At 29.2% G+C, this 19,680-nt stretch overlaps 1 protein-coding gene across 1 annotated transcript in view; it reads right to left on the bottom strand.

Annotated features, from left to right (window-relative positions):
* The window catches only part of Gfrl (Glial cell line-derived neurotrophic family receptor-like), a 175,944-nt gene that overhangs the window by 85,380 nt on the left and 70,884 nt on the right, over window positions 1–19,680 (bottom strand). The window lies entirely within an intron of this gene.

Raw genomic sequence — 19,680 nt, 5'->3', positions numbered from 1 at the left:
TATAGCCTGTACAATATAAACATACTAAATAGTGCCTAAATCTGAGCAACATGCACGAAATTAATTCCGTAAATTAGTTTTTGAGCTATATTTCATAAGTTATCTATACTATAACACCTGCATAACGTAAGAGCTATAATATTCATGTAACAACGAAAAACGACGGACAGTCAGGGGATAACACGCTAGTTAATAATATTATTGTTTACTTCTACATAGAACAGAATAGCTTATAGTTTTACATAGATTCAAATATAGATACAATATATTAAGTCCAACCACTCTTCACCCCGGCTTGTCCACCATAATAATATACAACAAAACTTGACAACGGTAAGTATATACACAGAAGGAGTAAACATGTGTTTCCGCCGTAATATATATACTAAACACATCGTAATTATAATACTTATAACGCAAAATTAATTATACTCGATAATAAAAATAAGCGTTAATGGAAATCGTTTGTTTATGTATTTTTAAATAGACGAGATTTTAACCAGTATACTGTGACACTATAATAATATACTTTAGGTACAAAATATTTTGTGTTACTGTTATTTTTATTTAGTTAAATGTTTTAATACAATTATTTCACATCTTCACTTTATGAATTTGGGTATTATATAACATAACAAGTATTAAACTCGCGTGTGTTATCTTGCTTATTAAGTATAGTAATGGCACGCATTGGTCAACTCTGAATTATTAAATTTAAAAACTATATCGTCGGAACACGTACTAAGCTGCAACTACTCGTGGTATATAGGTATATCACTTATTAGTTTCTGTACATTAAGAATTTTACTTCCATGAATAATTTAAAGGTGCCGCAGTCAATGTGCGCATTATTTATAATGATAATCATAGTACCTATATAATATTATTTTGTACAGAAATAAACAAAAAGACATTATACGATAAAAATGTTTAAATATTATTTATATTAAAAAATGTCAATGTTAATTAAGGTTTATGTTCATTTAATTAAACTTAATAATTTTTGTAATAATTTTAATATTTTATTCAACTATGAAATATTATGTAAGTAATATTTAATTAAAATTTACATATTATTTTAAAATAATAAAAATAATAATTGTAAATTGTTGGTTCCTATAAAAGCCACTAATGAAGAATCTTAAAAATTATACATTATCAATTCTTAGCCATGCAAATTTTAAGTTCGAAGAATTTTGAAAAGAATTTACTGCGGTATTTTTTTTGCTTTTTGACGAAATTGTCAAAAATCACGTGCCCTAACCTAACCTAACCAGCACCCACTCCACAGTTCGGAAATCAGTATTCAGCCGTTTTAACGGCTAAAAAGCCAACGCCAGCGCCCACGATCATTGGAGCACCAGCGCCTGAAGCCTCAGGTAATCCGTCGCGAATGCGCCGGCAACCTCCATCCGATCAACTGTCGTGGGGCCGCGCCCTCACATTGCCGCAAAACTCCCTACCCAACCAACTCTATCTCCCCTCTCCTCCCACAATAAAACGTTCTTTTCAGAACGACAGGACTTTTCACTACCTCTTTTAAGCATGGCCGGCAACAAGCCGCGAAAGCGTAAAAGTGGTAGCTCCAGCTATCACCCACTTCAAGTAACGAACTACTACCACTCACTACGAAACCTCAACATCACTAAATCCAACCTATTCACCACCCCGGGCAAAATTCAAAAAATCATTAGTGATCTTCGCATAAAGAAAGCCCCCGGTGACGACCTCATCACCAATACGGCTCTTAAATTCCTACCTAACAATATCATACTATCCCTAACTAAAATCATCAACTGCTCCTTCAGAATCTGCTACTTTCCCACTGCCTGGAAAAAAGCAGTCATAATTTCTATTCCCAAACCAGGCAAAGACCACAAACTACCCGAATGCTACCGTCCCATTGCACTTCTGTCCTCCCTATCCAAAATCTATGAACGTCTCATCCTCAATCATCTCCAGCTCAACCTACGAGACAAAATCCGCCCTGAACAATTTGCCTTTAGACCCGAACACTCAACTACTCTACAATTAACGAAACTTACACACCTACTTAGCCAGAACTTTAACAATAACAAACACCGCCTCTATCCTTCTTGACGTGGAGAAAGCCTTCGACCGTGTCTGGCACGAAGGTCTCCTTTACAAACTTTCCCAATTCAACATTCCGACTGAAATCGTAAAAATCATCGAATCCTTTCTTTCCGACCGCACCTTCATCACAAAAATCGAAGACTCATTCTCGTCCCCCAGAAACATCCTCGCAGGCGTCCCTCAGGGATCCTGCCTCTCCCCGACTCTATACCTGACCCACACCAATGACATTCCAACTACTCCTAAAGCCCATCTCTCACTTTTTGCCGATGATACTATGATCTTCACCTTCGACAAAAATCCCAAACGTGCGGCCATACAACATCAACTAAACCTAGCTTCCAGATGGTTCCACCGCTGGCGCATAAAAATTAACCCAACCAAAACCGTAGGCATTATTTTCGGTACCACCACTACTACTTGATAACCACACCATTAACTGGTCCAAACAAGCCAAATACCTCGGCGTTACAATAGGGTGCAAACTCAATTGACAACACGTCCAAAACATTATTAAAAAAGCTACCCCGGCACTCGCGGAATACTCTACCCCATACTTAACCGTACATGCCCCATCCCACTTACTACCAGACTCCAAATTCTTAAACTATACGTATCTCCCGTTCTTACTTACGCTGGCCTCTCGTGGGCCCCTTTCATTGGTCCCTCACTATGGAGGCGTATCGAATCCGTCCAAAACATAGGTATACGAACAATAACGGGCATGCCCTCTATTGTCAAAAATTCGGTTCTTCTCAAATCTGCTAACTTTAAATCCATTCAATCATCTATTCAGTCCCATTCCAAACTTATGTTCTACAAAAATTCCTTTTCAGACTATGATCATATCGGCCTTCTAGGTAAATCTCACTCCCCCCCAACTACCAAAAAACAACTTAAACCTTACCCGTTAACTTGGTCTAACCATTAAAAACTTCCTTAACACTCTCCCCCCACTAGTAGAGGCGAAAGCCTGGTATAGTTAAACGGCACAGCCATTCCCCCAAAGCAAAGCATCAACAGCAGTTGTTGAACGCAAAGGATCATCAGCATTCATCAGTCTTCAATTCATCTTTCACCAGTCAACAACTCAAACAGTTTGGAAGAATAGAAGACCCGAAGACCACCAGCCAACGAATCAGCCGACTACGACAAACCTCGACGAAGCCGATCGAGCTCAACCAGCCAACCCAGTTCGACCAGCCGGCGCCAACAAACTGATCGACGTAATCAACCCTGATCGACCGGCCGACGTCAACGAACCTCGACGAAGGCGATCTAGACCGACCAGACGGTAGTCACGAGCATATCGACGTAAGCGAATCAGACTAGCCGGCCGGGACCTACGAGCAAATCAACGAAGCCAACCGTGCAACAACAACGGTATCAAGATATATCAACGGCCGACCGCTCAGCGCGGTCAAACAAATCGGTTCTTTTCAGAACCAACCACCACAACACCACGTCCCACCCTCGGTGCGCCTGCTTAGGCGTCATTGCGAGAAAGTACCGCGCGGAGCACGACTTGCTTGAGTCCGTGCACGAGCAAGCTTAACTCTCTTCATTTATTATTATATAATTATTCACAATAATCAATAAACCAATACCTGTAATTATTTCGCACCTCTACAGGTCCGAACCGCCCGTCACGACCCGCTTCCACAAGCCAGCCGCGCGGCCCGGGGTAATTTGTCCCGTATGTATATAACATAATTAATTGTACTATATTTAATTATACAATAAAAGGTATTATTTTTATACAAATCGTACATTCATTTACGGTTACGATACGTCGAGTAACGACGGTCCGTAACAGAGTATACAGAAGAAAAGCTTATTTATTCGAAAATTACAAATGCATAATTATATGTTAAGATTAGCCTAAATATAAAAAAAAATGTTATGCCTAATGCATGTTGATATAAATTATGTTAAAAATGGATAATTCTTATAGACGGTAACTAAAGCTTAAATTAAATGAAAATAACTAAATCAGTTTATTCAAAAAGTTCCCATTTTCCATAAATCATTTTAGCTTTTTCTGTTTATTTTTAAAATTATTGAGTTTTTGTACTTTTAAAATTGCAACTTATTTTCGTTACTTAACTATACCGTAAAATTACAAATAACTATTTTCATCGGTGCACACGAATTGCGTACCAAAACAAGTAGACGAACGTTTTTGAACGAATTGCGTCCCGGACGCAATTCGTGTTACCTTTTCATCACTTAACATTTTTTGAGGTTTCCAGTGGTTTTCAAATTTATTTTTAAATTTTTAACAAAATAATAATAATTAAATATTTATCATTAACATAATATTATTATATGAAAACTTATTTTTAGTGGTTTGTACTTTTAGGCCGGAGCTATACACGGCGTATTCGCCGCGTTTCGAACGCAGCGTATTTCGCGGCGTTTTCTATCGAATTAAAAATAAACCAATGCATTTTTAGTTCGACGGACAAGCGGCGGTATACGCAGTGTAAAGCAATAGCTCCGACCTGATGGATATTTTCGATAAAAATATTAGGGACTATTATACGGACTTCCCAATCGATAAGTAACTATGGACTTATGACTTATAATTTGTATGTTTTATGTTTATGATAGTATTATATTTTTTACAGTTCAATTTTAATTTTTTTATAAATAGGTATGTGATTAATTATGAGATATAATTTATATTATTATGACATTATTATATTTTTACAATTAAATTTCATTATTTGTATATAACCTGGCATATCTTTATTGTGACAATATCGTTTTAGGAACCACTTACAATAATTAACTGTTGAAGATTGAAGTATTTTTTTTTATTCCAAAAAATAATTTCGGACACAAAAAAAACACACATTCGATATCCGGTACATTATTGTAAGACACAAAAACCAAACACATCACATCACTCAGAATATAAAATATAACATAACATCGGTGTAATTAAATTTGAATTGTAATTTTATTTTTATTTTAAAGAAATTGTTTTCAATATAACTTTAGAAAGATAATATTCTTCTCAAATACGGTAACATGTGTTGATATTGAAAAAATACATCTTATAATATATTAATATCAATATTATCAATAAAATTCCTGACAACGAACATTTATAGCTTAACGTTATTACAATTTATAAATATAATTATGTTATATGATACGACTTAAAGGTTGTACGAAGCCATTTATTTACAACTATACGTATTTAATCCACCGTAATCGAAAACTAAAGTGCTGCATGTAATTGATCAAATTAATCTTTAAATACCTAATTTATGTTACGTAATAATATTATTTCATATTATCATGCTACATAAAAATATTTATTCATACTGAGTACCTATACGTAGAACTAGACCGATTAATGTTAAGGTATAGTTGTATTGGTATTCGTCTTAATTCAGTTACGAGATCAAGCTAAAATTGATTGTAGAAACTATAAAATACTAAAATGAAAGAAGGCAACTCAAATGTAAATACTATTGACCCAAATAAAATGATGTACACTACGATTTGATATCTTTTTGCTTATGATAATTTATAATAATAATACCTATTAATACTTGTACATATTAATAAAATAATACATTTTGGAACACTATGATTTAATTATATTTTTTGATTCATCGCGTATTCGCCAAACAAAAAAAAAAGTATATAAAGCGTCTATAGCGATCGGTGAAAATACCGATGTAAATCGGTCGTGAAAAATACGACATGTAAGTCGTAACGATTTAAGTTTTATACTTTAAAAAAGAACCGAAAGTCGTGAGTGTACATTAAACTACCACCATGAAAAAAAAAACAACTAACTTTTAATGGGAGTTACACGCGTTTACTGATTTTCTAAATTTGTAACTAGTTAGAACATCCACCGTTATATTGAACGACACATCTCACCCGGACTGAACATATGAATATAGCCTAACTTTCAATTCGAATTCGTTTGAAGACTCGAACTTTTGAATTAAATTACTTGAACTTGAAACTAATTTCTTAAACATACAATTGATCTACCGAATACGTTAGATAATAATTTGTTATTGGGAAATTCGTTACATGAAGGGTACTTGAAAATTAAAATATTTATTTTTTGGGGTATATAATAAAACCTATATAAATATTATAGTTATTGGTGGAGTTCAGCATTGAAAAAGGTAATTAAACTCAATTATAATAATAATAATAATAGTGCCTGGTGCGTCTGAGTGGTTGGCCTCAGTAACTAACGTGTTTTGAGGTCAAGCGTTGGGTGGTGAGGCTAGTTAACGGATGTTCCTTACTTGTCGTTCCTCGACTAACCTTAACCAATCACCCTCCCACCAGTATATTTCTATTGGTAAAATATTCAATACATTTTATCTTAATTAATAAAATGTATGATTTTAATTTTCTAACTAATACAATAATTCATTATATAAGTATATTCTACAAACTCATAAATATTATATTAAAATTTTTAAACGGGTTTTTATATTTTGGTTTCATTATCATGAGTGAGTTGAGCGCAATATCTCTTCAGCTAATCCCACAAGGTGAGCTTGCAGTCTCAAAAATGTATTTTAAAACCTAGTTTTACTTTATTCTTTCTCAACTATAGAAAACACCTTTATGATCACATCCTCCACCATCACAAATATGTATTATACATTATTTATACCATCTGTCGATTCATGATCTTAGAGAAAAAAATAAAAAACAAATGCATGGATCCCGTGGTCTAGAGTCTCAATAATACATAAAATGAGGTTTTGAAAATATGTTTGGTTTTAACTGTAAAAAAAAATGAAGAAAAGTGTATTCCTCTTTTTATTTTTAGCTGTAGCGTTTACTTCACTCGTAAAGTATAGAACCAATACTGCAATATATTTTTTTTTTCAAATAGTCGCATTACTTAAATAAAAATGTATGGTGATAGAATATAACCAATATAGTTTTATCAAAATTCCGTTATTAAATATGAATAAATTATACAATCTATTGATTATTGTTTAAATAAATTCAATTTGTATTCATCGAAATTTTCGAAAAATAATCTCATTTGTGTATGAAAATAAAATAGTAGTAAAAAAATAATTTAAAAAATTAAAACAGTTGGTCAAAATAAATAACAATATTAAAAAAACATATAATAAAAATGATAAGAAGTTTGTAATTTTAAATTCTGTATTAAAGACAAATTATGAAATAAAAAAACTATTGTCGAAAACACAAATTTTTTGAGTGAATGACTATTTTGTAACAAACTAACCCATAGCATATTATATAGTTCGTGGGTTATAATTTCATATGACCATAGTAAATTAATTGTGTACTTATATAAAAAATAATATGGACAGTTCAACACGGTTAGGTATGCCAAAAACTTACTTTTTTAAAAACAAAGTAAAAACGCATGGGGTAGATGGGCTGTGACGTCGTTTGGGAACATACCTTGTATATAAGTACATTAGATTAAGTAATGACAATAATTGTGTAAGTATTGAATTGTAAAAAAAAATGGTTCTTAGAAAGAAACGACGAAAAAACACGGGTTTATGGACATGGTTTTAAAACAAATATAAATTTAAAATGTATTATAAATATTTAAATACTCATTTAATGTATCATAAGTGAGTTTCATTATTATATTATTTAGTATATGTCTTAAGGTTGGTTAATTTGTAAAATCGAATTATATACAAAATAATATGATAGCAAATAAATACATAATACCGTCAATTAATAAGTTATCATCTTAGATGGCACACTTATTATATAATGTAATATACTCCTGACCTGATCTTGTACCAAGTCTAAACGTAGAACAAATTGTATTTTGTGACTGTTCTAAAGTATTTGGTGAAAAATAAGTTACTAAGTTAAACAAAAATGCACAAATATAGATCAGAAAATATACTTATACTGATAACCAGATTGACATATGATGTGAGTAATTACTACATTAAAAATTGCTGGACATATGTATAAGCAAAAAAATAACAAAATAAAGTTTACTCAATTCTTATCAGATGATAGATATAAACGCGTTTTGGCATTTATATTTTATACAAGGAAATTATAAACGTTCTATTCTCACAAAAAAAAAAATAATAATAATAATAATGATAAAAATATTAAACACAAAATCCGAGCCATTATAATATAAATAAGTCAAAATTGAAATGTCAAATAAATTAAATCTCCATTTTGTACAATATTACTGCACATGTAAATAGTGGTGGTGTTATATTAAAATAGGAACATTGTGAACTATTATACCATGAAAACATATTTTCACACGGAATTTATTTATGGTCTATAATATAATACACTAGCAGATCTTAATGCAGTTTGTTGTCCGTTAAAAATACTGACTCTATATGATTCAACATTTTTGGTTAATTAGTGGTTTATACCCTGCTAGTCATGATCAAAACTTCCCGTAGATTTTTATTAACTTAGATCACTACATCAAAGATTTTTAACACAGTCACAAAAAATCTTTCAATCATAAATTATTCATAATATTTAATCGCATTTTTAGCTTTGTAAAAGTGAAACAATTTTTAAAATTGTTACCTAATAAGTAATAACAGATTTCAAATTTCTTATTTTACTATATTAAATAATAAATTGTATAACCAATATAGCAACCATATACACACAAATATATTTAATATTATTATTATTTCTATGAAAAATCTCAAATTTACAATAAAAAATTAAAGAAAATTTATCGAGATATAATATAGCCTATAAATTTATGGGATTGAGTAGCTTTCTGATGATACAAAATTTTAAAATAAGTTGAATAGTTCCAGAATTTCCATTTTTCTTCTTTACATTATATAATGATTAGAACCCCGTAAGAGTCAAATTTTGAAAAATCCTGTATTAGGGGGTTTTTGCATTATAAAATGAACTTACTGTCACAATTTCATACTCATATCTTAGGTGGTTTCAGCTAAGTCATTATATATATATATAGATTATGATTTTGTATTTATTGACACCACATAAAAAAATAATTTATATTATTGTTTAAATTATGAAAATATGAAAATAATGTAACTAAATACAGTGAAAACTCTTTATAACGAAAAACTCTATATTACCTACGTGAATAATATTAAGTTAACTTATAATGGTTGGTTTGATTTAAAACCTATTAATTACTCTCTATTACTAAAACTCTCAATAACGAAATAAATCACATGGTTCCTTAAAATTCGTTATAGAGAGTTTTCACTGTATATCATATTCTTGTATTATTAAGATAAAAAATATGAACTACTAATTTAAGAACACTTTTTTTTTATCCTGTTTTGTTGGTCCACATACATATTGCTGAGATACATTTGTACTCATAATAATTATTATTTTGACATTTTAATCTTAAATTTCAATTTTTTTCTTTTTTTTATATTTATATTCTGAATAATGGTAAGTGGTTCTTCAAGATCATTATTCACCACTCAGTGAAATAATACAAGGTGGTCGAGCGATACATTTATAATATTGTCAAAGTGCACGTGCCCATCAGGGATTTAGAGGAGGCACATCGTTTACAATTTAAAATCAATAATAACATTCACTAGCTCTAAACTCTGCCCCGAAATAATAAATTCCTACTATTTCTTCTCCTAATTTCATAACTATAATAATAAAAGCAAAGTTTATTCGTCCATGACACTCATAATAAAACAAAATAGGTAATCATAACACGACTATCGCTAAGTATACGTCTTGATTATAGAATATTTCAAAAACAAATTAAATCAAATTATTAATATTAGCAATATTTCCTGCATAAGTTAGAGTTATTTAGTAGTTTTTGCCGTTTCTATTAAATTTAATAAATATTTGTATTTTTTTTTTTTTTAATTAGTTATTGAAATTCTGATTTTATAATTTTGAAGTATTCTTACATAAAAATACTCAAAATATGGTCTATTTTAAAATTCTTGATCATTTTTGTACTACTTAAGAAGTGTATCTTTATGTATATAGCGATTGAAACTTCTATTTTCAAATGAGAACCCCCTTTTTAATTGTATATTATTCAACCAATGTTTTTGAATTGTCGACACATATAAGGTGTAACGGGATTATTTAACAGTAGCGTTACACACTGTATAAATGAAAATTCTAGTAAGTAGTTCCTGAGTTATTAAAATATTTATAGTATGTAGTATGACAATAATCCTGAAATATGGTTTTACAAAAATACTAACTATATGCAATATTTCCTGTGGTATTTACTATACTTAGATCATTTTTAAAATGTATTTATTTTATTTTTATTAAATATACGGAATAAACTCGTTTGAACAAATATACACATTAATTGTACAATTTATGATTTAAGTATTAAAATTAATAGCAAGATAGTAATTTATAGGCGTAGAAGACGTGAATGGCCAAAATTTTCATTTGACTTCATTCGTCCGATAGGTTCGCTTTAAAGATACTCTAAAAGTCTAAAATAAATTAAGAAAAGTAAAACAAGGAACACAAGATCAATATCACTATATAGATCAATTTTAACTAGGTATTAACATTTCCAAATCATTCAATCCCTCATATGGCCATATATTATATACTTAAACTATACGTAACATATATATTACGCTTAGTACACAAAATTATATAACTCAAAAAATCTCAAGTATTCGAATATATGGTATTTAAGTGCATTCAAAATCCCAAAAATCAGAATTTGAATACGTCATATTATAGATCATTTTAACATAATAATTGGGTGAGAATACTTAAAAACGCACATTGTATTATATACTTAAATAATTATTAGACATTTTAAATTTAATCTAAAAAAGAACAATTAGCTATTTTTCGTAACTTATGTATTTTTGAGCGCATAATTTATATAATTAAGAATGCATAATAAACGTGAAATATAAAAAATAATATACACGTCATTCGTCATTGTTTTTCTATGTTCTTTTTTTGATATAGGTTGGAAAAATCTAAAATACCACCGATTTTATTCTCAATATTGGTTTGTATGTTTACAATTATTTATAACCCCGGGTGTCATTTTGACACGAAACTTTGAAGGATCAATGTGTAGTAGGTACAAATGATTTGTTTAAAAGCTCTATACAGTAATTTATAAATAGAAAATAAATAAAATAATGCTTCACTCAAAAACCACATCACAATTTCGAAATTTGTCTGTTGGCTCAAAATTATCACAAATTCACGATATACTTATTATATATATGAAAAAAAAAAAAACGTATCTTGTTGATATTTCATTATATTATGAAATAACGACGAATTATCGGAGAAAATATTTTGTATTTACGTCTTGTATACACACAAAATCATTGCCCCAGAAATTCAAAACATGATATTATTAAAAAACTATAGAAAATGTATTTATGATATAAAAAATTTATTTTTCATTTTATTACTATTGCGTTTATAAAATGTCGAATAATACAATTAATACAATTAATATAACATTTATTAGGACTCACATCGCTTCAGAATTTATACGAGTTGCATATTTTCTATTGATGCTTTCGACTCATAGCAGATCAGGCAAGACGTTTTTCTTATACAATCACGAGTTCAAAAAAATTAAATTAAAATTGTATCAGTTTATTTAAGAAAAAAAAGAATATTTTTAATTTTTATTAATTTTTACGCGTATTTTCGCATATTTAGTTTATTTGAAAGTATAATGCTTATAGTTCATAATTATCATCTATTTTTCAACGAATCTAATATTTTCCAAAATGCTCATCATAATATAAGCATATTTTATTACCTACAGATACAGAAATTCATAAAAATTCACAAAAATTGCAAATATATTTTAATGTTTTATTAAATCGATTTATTGACAATATTTTTTTCACTTCAATAAATATTAAATTCCCGTTTTCCATTATTCTTCATTAAATACTATTTTTTTTAAATTGTTGTTTAATTTTTCAGTAGCTTCCCAAGCCGTTAATAATATAATTGCTTCCAAAAATTAAAGCGTATAATAAATTATGAACTTAGATAAATATTTTAAAAACTTAAATTTCAGCTTGATTTTATAGGTTTTATAATATGCCGTGCAAACTTAAACATTAAATATCACCATACACCATCCGAACTATCCTATTTGGCTTATCACTCCATCAGTGTTTATTTTCAATGTTTGGTACACTGAATAATACAAGTATGATGCATAAGTAATGCAATGTTTTGTGTAAAATGTACTTTATTTGGTACTGAATACGCCTCTATATATGTTATTGTATAGTACGATTGTGTGACACATTGTTCAGTATTGCAATAGAAGTGTGTGAAATAAATCTTATAAAAATGTATTAGTTCAAATTCTTCAAAAAGTGTTTATAAATTCAACCCACAAGTCTCGGCACACAATGGGTTTGACTTAGTTTATCCAATTGTATACATGCACTACTATCTACAATAACTTGGGACGTTTTTGTATTTCGCTTGGCAGAATTTGTACTCTACCTAATTATATATACAGATATCACCGATTTCGAAAACGTTAGTAATGTAATAATACTACAGTCAGCCGATCTAGAAATCATAGATATACGAATTGTATGGAGTGAAGTTAATGCAAAATAATCATATACTTAATGTTTTGAAATTTATCCCACAATTATTTTACCGAGATTTTAATTAGATTCACTGAACCTAAACAATATTATATATAGGTACATTATACAGAACAGATTATACGTAAATACAATTAATTCTAAACAAGTATTTTAGAGGCATACGAAACGATTGAAATGTCTACAAGGTGTAAATAATGCGTTACTGCCTATCTTGCCCACCTTATAACAAACCACCTGATATGTGCGTAATTCTCAAGAAAATAATGAAAAGTAGAGATGTTCCGGATAGAAACTTTGTTATAAGCCCGGGTACCGAGTACTGGCCGAGTAAAATTTTTAATACTGACCTGGTAATGAGTATCGAGTATTGGCCGAGTAGAGATGTAATAAATATATAATCGGTACCTACTATAATACTACAGCAAGTCACTATCAAGTCACTACCAATAAATGATTGAGAAATCAATAATTTACTATTTATATTTTAATATATTTACATATTATATTGAGTACCCAGCCATCGAGTAGTTTACGGGTATCCGGAATAACTCTAATGGAGAATTTCATCGACTCCAGAGTAGGTTTTGTCTAACATTGTAGGCTCGTTCAAATTGATCAATACTCATTTCACAACTAGAAAGTATTGTGAAAACGCAAAAAAAAAAGCCCATCGACAATAGTTTTGAATCTGATGACGGTGAGACGGTGGGTATGAAACAAAGTACGGTGACAACCGTGGACCGTGGTTGGTGGAAGAACGATGACTAACTGACAATGCTTTGGTTACTCAGTTAAGTGAGTATTATACCGATATGCAATGATATGTATGTATGAACGTTTATATAACCAAAATGTAATATTCGCATCAGGGAGTCAGATTTGGAATGATGTTGCTGAAAAGTATTTTTGGCAATAACTAGTGAGATTAAAAACTCACTTAGACCGATATAATATATTGGTTACGGTTTACTCGTGGTTAGTGGTGGTAAATGTATAGGTTCTCACTACCTGATCGTGGCGACCTGCACTTCTGAACATTTGCAGGCTACACCAGTTTGTGCATAATTAAAACATAAACAATATAGGTATACACGCTATGTAATATTATCGTGCAATAAAATGATACATGAATAATTCCGACGAATTTAATGAAGTATGAATACTCTTATATTGAGTGTTACCAATGAATTATTATAATAATATACATCACTGTAAGGCGATTTATTATCAAGACAATTATTTTTAGGCAGAAGTTAAACAACTCAACAGCCCAAGCAATTTAGATGCAGTGTTAGGCCCGATCACAGAAAACACCAATACATGATCAACCTTGAAAACCCCACCTGTTCAATCAAATTTAAATGATAATTATCGTCATATAACTATTTACTGTAGAACTTTAAATAATGTATTGTTTTAAAATGTTTTTTTTTTGTACTTTTTAAATGTTCAATTATAAAAATCGGATAAGTCGTGGATGTCGTTCTGCTGTACAGTAGGTTACAAGTGGGTTACTGCAATGGATAGAATTAAATTTGAATCCAATGATATAATATCATTGTATAGGAAAAACGATTCTGAGCGGAGATGGATTATCTGTCTAGGATATATTATAGATTATTAAAAATTTTAGACCAACCTAACCAACTATATTCACTTTCTGGTCAAACGAGGTACTGAAGTCAAAAATCGAAGCACATTTACTGTTCCAAAACTTGATGACAGACACTCAAAAAAAAATAAAAATAAAAAAACACACATCATGGTAAAATCAATACATTCCTTGCTCCGCTTAGAATCTAAAAAATAAATGTAATAAGAAATAATAATAACTATAATTGAAGAATTTTATATTATAATTATAAATTATTTTATTGTGGGAAATGAGAATTATATATTTTACCAGCTGCATGGAACAATGTAATTATATTTATATATAAATGTAAATCGAAATTTAACAAATTAATAATATTGATCTATTGTCCTCACCATGGTTGATTTACAACAATTACTAGGCATAATAATATAAAAAATATTTACACCTATATTATATTTATATGTGTGATCAAGGTGTCAAAAAATTAAACATATTCTATAATAATTTAGGTAAGTATTCATTTCCGTGATTATACTCCTATATATACGACAGTCTACATGCTTAAAAGTTTCAAGTTAAAAAATAAATAAATAATTCAAGACCTTGGAACTTTATGTGCGTTACCATTTGCATATTCGTGAGAGAAAATTGTGCCAATTTTTAAAACTCCAATTGGACGGCGAAACAATTTTGTTTATGGCGATGCCTACATTACAAATTTTAATATTACATAAAAATTGTACTATAATATGAGAGTTTTATAATTTATGGTTTTCCATAATGAAAAGTATTATTATTATTATGTAATTATTTATTATTACGGTTATTATTTTTAGATGTTAGGACAAAATTAACTGATTGACTTAAATGTACCTGAATTGCCTATTCATAACACCGTGAAATCTTAATTTTATTGTTGAAATAATTAATAATGAACCATTTCGAATATTCTTAAACAGTAGAAATAATTTCTCATAACACTCTAAACGTTGAATTTTACCAATCCAAAGATATTATTATAGACGAATATATTTTTCCATTACTTTGGAAGTCAACCAATCAATTCATTGTAATGAGTTACTTGGAAACACACAAGTTTATTATATTCTGATGAGTGTATTCTCTTCTTATATATTCAGCATATAATTTTAATATAATTTGTAAATTGATAAACCGAGTCGTTCGATCAATTATCAATCATCAGTTAATGAGTAAATTAAAGTAGATGTCTATAAAGTATAAACATTTGTAAATATAGTTGTAATATTATCATTACTTATAATATTAGAAGGTAGGTAAATAATGAAAAATACAAATTATAAATGAATAAAACGCAAACAGTTTGGGCATTTTCCCTAAAAGCAACACGCGTTGTCACTCAGTAGGCATGTTCGCAATACTATGAATATTTTCAAGTACACAAAAAAAGTTTTCAAAAACCCAAGCATGTATGATCATAACATACACTATGCGTGAAACATGTCAGTACATAAAATCGACAAGAATAGACCATTTTTTTACATGATATTTTACTCTAGCAATAATAATATCATATCATGATCATTAGGTCAATATTGGATTGAGAGTAGTAGTTGTTAGATCAAAATTACTTTAAAAAATCCATTAATCCGAAAATGATATTCAAAATAGGGGTTGCCATTTAAAAAAAGTGAAGTTGTGTTGCGCATGCGTAAAATACGTGAGTAAAAAAATTGTAAGTCATCGAAATTAAAGATCCAATAGTCTAATTTAATGTCCCGAAAACAGAATTGAAAAATATGTACAGGGTAATGAGTGGTAAAGTGTACCCTGTTTCCGCGGACACACGGTATTATGTATATTATAATATGTATATTCCAGATAGTCTATATGATATTATCCTATAATATTAATGATAACATTTTAAACAATAAAGATACATTATAAATATATAATTGGGACCATTGAGAGTATGACTTAGTAAGTGAGAAATGTTTCTTATAGCATTTTGGTTTTGAAATGTCACCAGTTTTTAAATAATACAGTTTTTACTTTTTATACGTACCTACCTATTTATTATGAAAACGCCAACTTATATAGCAATTCATAAAAGTTTTTCTTTTTAAATCTAAGATTTGAAAATTAAATACAAGGCTCCTAACATATTTTTACAATAGCAGTTGAAAATAAAATAAATATATAGTCACAATTTTTTTTTATAAGCTTTCAAAGTTTGAATTTTGACAACATATTAAGTAAAAATTACAAAAATTCGTAAATTATTTTATGCTAGAAATTCATAAAAAGTTTTCCTTTTATATCTAAGATTTTAAAATTTAATACAAGGCTCCTAAAATATTTTTACAGTAGCAGTTGAAAAATAAAAGAAATACAAAGTCACAATTTATTTTACAAGCATTTTAAGTTCAAATTTTGACTTAATACTTAAAAATCACGAACATTTGCAAATTATTTTAAGCTAGAAATTCATAAAAAAATTTTCTTTTTAAATCTAAGATTTGAAAATTTTTAATAATCTATAATATATCCTAGACAGCTGTTAAACCGTTTCCGTTCAGAATCGTTTTTCGTATACAATGATATAATATCATTGGATTCAAATTTAATTCCTTCCATTACAGTAACCCACTTGTAACCTACTGTAAGGCAGAGCGACTTACACTTTCCCGCTTTTTTTCTCCTGTATGTAAATTTTTAATATTTATGCTTTTATCTTTTTGCATTGTTTTCTAATCTTTTTAGTTGACAGTCCACCTACATTTTTCAATGAAGGCTGAGACTAATATGTATAGGTTAGGTTAGGGGTTCGTGGAGGAAATTTTTTAAATGTCCATTTATACCGTTATTTTTTACATGAAAATATTATAAATGTAAATTTCTAGGGTGAAAATTAGGATCCTATGCTTTTGCAAATTAATCTAGTGAGTATGTATATTTTTGATATTATTATTTTATTGTGTCAAAATATTTGTGGTGGAAGAAATTTTATGTCGTCTGCTCTTGTAATTATTCCTGGGTATAAGTGTGCATATATATAATTACAATGATCCTCATTGCAACCATTGTGTGAAGGGGGAAGACACAATGGAACATACTCTGTTCAATTGGCCATATTATGATAAGCGTGATATGGAAATATGCATCAGCTGGCAACTGCGGCTTGAAGATGTCCTGGGTATCATTGTTGGCTGGAATAAAAGTTCTTCCTAGATGAGACGTCGAGGAAACGACGAATTTAGGCGTTAGCGGAAAATCAGAGGATGCCATTTTACAGGATGGTGGTGACGATACTCGGGCGGAAGAAAGCTGCAGACAGTTACAAACTAGGTAACAAGAGGTGAACGGATAGGGTAAATGTGGTATAATTCTGTGGGTTGAAGACCGGCTATTCAGGATGGTTAGAGGTACCCAACTATGTATATTATTCGAATTTAGTGAATAAATGATACGAGACCTAGTGGTAGTATTGTGATAAACATTTCCCATCCGTTCCTTGTTTTTTTTTTTTTTTAACAAGGAGGAAAAATGGTATGTTATTAATTGCGATCAAAAATAATTTTCTGTTAATAGAAGTGACTGGTAATTCTAACTATTATTTCTGAAGTTATAAAACGATGAGTGCTACTTATCGATAACAATTCAAATCTTCGACTAATTAGAAAATTAGAAAAGGGATATAAAAAAATGTTTTATTGACATAATCAAAATTAAAATAATTCTAGTTCTCCATTTTATATCTTATTATTTTTGTTTATCAAGGCCTACCAATCTTATATGTGCTGTCATCATGCAAGTGATTCACATATTATTTCTGTTTGATGTTCACTAATCAATAATTAATATTTTTATTTTAATACAGTCATAGTTTCTTACTATTTACCTTTGAACCGGGCGCGTTTATATAAATTATAATATTAAACCAACAGTGGCAACTTGTATGGAGTATCTTATATGAATACACAATAATATCATAATACATGTAGTAGTATTGTGGGATAGAAAATAAAACACTTCTAGAAGACTCATTTGTGTGTAATTGTGTAGTGTTTGAGGACATGAGGTACATATACGTTATAAATGTATAGTGTATACACTGTATACTATGTTAAGGTAAATAATAAATTACGTTCAACGAACAACGGAAAACAATAATATTCACAAAATACGAGTATATATAGGCATTATTTAATCATTATAAACAAATATTTACGTGCGTAAAGTTGTCGCTAAAATACTTTGGTTATAATTGAAAATAATTATATATTTTGTCATTTAAGAGAAGTAAAAAAATTAAAAATGCTATACTGACCAAAATTAACTTGAACAAAACTTAAAAAGTCCTCCAATTATTTCTAATAAATCAAAATTAAAATTTTTACTAGGAAAAAAAAATGTACTTTCAAAAATTTGTGATGTTGGAGTATAGTTGGCAGTTCATTATATTAACACTGGAAAGTGTCTTAATAATGAATTTTAAAATGAGATCAAAATGTTTGAATCATGAAATTATTCAGGAACGAAAAGTAGTGCTGTTTAGTTTGCAACACACAAAAACTGGAGTGCAGCAATTATGTTCTACAAATCATGCATGACAATAGTCATGTTTAACTAAACAAATAATTAATGTTCAAAAACACTTTGTGACATTGGCACATATGTATATATGAAACGATATTACTTACAAAAAAGGCTCTCAAGATGAGAAAAAAAACCAATAAAATTGTAACTGTGCCAAATTCTGTTAATCTAACAATGTCCAATTAATCAGAGTAATGCCAAATATTTTTCAACATCACAGACCTCAGAAATTTAGGTGTCTGTTATCCTTAATCCAACTTAAATAATAATTCTTGTTTATTTGAACCGGAATCGTTCAATCATAGAAAAATAATATAATCATAATTTTTGTATTCATTTCCTGCACCTGATAATTATCAACATTTTCAATTAAATATACGGTTATATTAACGTAGTTTACTAAAAAATATGATAAATCCCATATTTGTTGGAAAAATAACATTAATAGCTATCAAACAATAGAAGTCTTCGAAAATAAATAACCATTCAACGACAAAGTGCATCTCAAAATACATACGGCATATATCATTCATAGTTACTAATTACTGAACAATTTTAAAATATGAATTACTTATTACGTATTGAAATAATGTATTATTGTAATTATACTTCAATCAAAGAGTTCTGAGTGAGGAAATTCACTTGAAATTTTGTATAAAACAAATATATGTCTAACCTCTATATTAAAAGTATAGACTCTAAAAAGTGTTGTTCATTGATTGCTATTACGCAATAGAAGATGTATAGAACCAATTTAAACTTAAAATATTTACATTTTATATTTTTATTTATATTTTTTAATTTAAAAAA

This window comes from Diuraphis noxia, unplaced genomic scaffold (assembly GCF_037042655.1).
Source record: "Diuraphis noxia isolate RWA-SAM2 unplaced genomic scaffold, SU_Dnox_SAM2 contig0001, whole genome shotgun sequence".
Taxonomy (NCBI): domain Eukaryota; kingdom Metazoa; phylum Arthropoda; class Insecta; order Hemiptera; family Aphididae; genus Diuraphis; species Diuraphis noxia.
Note: the sequence above shows the minus strand (reverse complement) of the source record. Positions and strands in the feature narration are given on the sequence as shown.